The sequence below is a fragment of the Cyprinodon variegatus genome, unplaced genomic scaffold, assembly GCF_000732505.1.
Source record: "Cyprinodon variegatus isolate N-32 unplaced genomic scaffold, C_variegatus-1.0 Scaffold284, whole genome shotgun sequence".
NCBI lineage: Eukaryota > Metazoa > Chordata > Actinopteri > Cyprinodontiformes > Cyprinodontidae > Cyprinodon > Cyprinodon variegatus.
In genome coordinates, this window is record NW_015150737.1 from 198,787 (window position 1) to 200,841 (window position 2,055).

General features: G+C 35.5%; 1 protein-coding gene across 1 annotated transcript in view; it reads left to right on the top strand.

The window, feature by feature from the left end:
• LOC107090179 (protein capicua homolog) overlaps positions 1-2,055 on the top strand; it is a 98,444-nt gene that overhangs the window by 85,474 nt on the left and 10,915 nt on the right. The window lies entirely within an intron of this gene.

Genomic DNA, 2,055 nt, shown 5'->3' on the forward strand with positions numbered 1-2,055 from the left:
GTATTTATTTATATAACTGCGGCACTTTATATCAGTGACGTGGTTTTAATTAATTATTGACACATTTAATTAATTGTTTATCGCTGTATTTATTTATATAACTGCGGCACTTTATATCAGTGACGTGGTTTTAATTAATTATTGACACATTTAATTATTTATTTAATGCTGTATTTATTTATATAACTGCGGCACTTTATATCAGTGACGTGGTTTTAATTAATTATTGACACATTTAATTATTTATTTAATGCTGTATTTATTTATTTAATTTTGGCACTTTTTATCCTCCATACAGGTGACCTTTGCTCTGTGGCCACAGTCCTCCATGGCCCAGTACCAATATTACACTCCTGCCATGATTCATTTTCTGTTTTAATAAATCTATACTATAAAAATAAAGGCATTCATAATTTGTTATTGCTGTTGTTTTCATTATTATAATTAATATGTTACAATCCTGCCTTTATATTATCCTATATTATGATAATAACACAAAAAAAACAATTTCTTCTGAAACACTTTTTTTTATTCTGACTTTGCATTTTACCTTGAGGGTTTAGAGGACGGTCTTTTATTTCCAGGTGGATCATCTAAATAAATGGTCCTCCTGATTATCAAGCATTTTGGTGATATGTTTATGTAAGGCCGTCATACGTGCTCGTCCAGTTAGCTAACTGTTTCTGAGCATGCACACTTTCAGGTATATATCTGTGGTGGTGAGCTACGGTTTCAGACAGTCATTGAAGCTCACCTTTCTCCATGGCCAGTTCTAGACAGGGGCCAATGTGGGCCAGTGCCCCTGTAGAATATGTCCTGGCCCCTGTACTGAAGACATAATACTTAAAGGAAATTCTAATAATGATCTGGGCTTGAACAGACATGATTACTGATAGGTCATTTGGATCTATTTCATTGTTTCATTACAAATTCTGTTTTACTAATTATTCAAAAACAAGGTGATAGTTTCAGTGGTACTGAGATAGGATTTTTTCCCCCCACAAAAAATAAAAAAAATGCTATAATTTTTACAGATGAATTTAGCAGTTCTTCTTGAGTTCAAATTTATAGAAAACTGTAGTTTTAACTTAAATTAAGTAAAAAAAATATGTAAAATTCCTAAATTTTAAATGTATATTGACCTCATAAGAAATAGAATTTTTATTTAACCTCATCGAAAAGAAATTTCCCTTCATGCAGCTCTCTTTATATATTTGAATCTCTTGCCCTGGTTATTTATTTCATGCTTTTCTGGGCCCCCATGAAAACACTCTGGCCCCCTCCTGGCCCCCTGGTACATTTGGTCTAGATACGCCACTGCCTTTCTCACTGCGGTTCTTTGAAAATGGCCGAGGGTCATAAGAGAAAAAGTGTCAACGAAGTGGATATGAAGAAAAGAAGGGCCTCAGACGATAGATATATCCCAGAATGCTTTGCGTGGAGAGCTCTACTCACAAAGGCTGCTGATACCTGACAGCAGCGACTAATAACAAAGATGGCGCCGGCACCTCGCAGTGGAGGAGGAGTTACATGACCATTGGAGCAAAAAGCTGTGATCATCTGTCATAAAGTCTGCTATATAGTGCCTGCTCTATATAGTGATTGAGGGATTTAGGGGTTAGGGCGGACATTCGGACGCAGTAAGCTTCCGCTAGCTATGAGAACTGTTAAACAGGGCGTGCACGAGGAGAAATGGGCTCGTGCATTTCTTTCTAAAGTGGAGAGGGCGTTTCTTTAAAAGAAATTGCAAAAATCCTCCACAATACCTTTTAATGAATTATAATGCTCAGTATTAGAAGACAAAGTATTATATTACGGTAGTAATAGTGGTGGGAAATTATTTTACAATTAGTTAAAAAAGTGAAGTGTGTTTCATTTCTGTTTACTTTACTGCCAGTAAATTCTGAACCAGCAAACGTATTTGAATGTTAACATTTTTTTTTAACTTGGGTTAATTTTCTAATCTGTTCAAAATAACATTATAAGGACGTGCAGGTGGAGCATTAACCTGACTCCGCCAGATGGATTTGCTCCGCATATCCATCTGGAAACCTT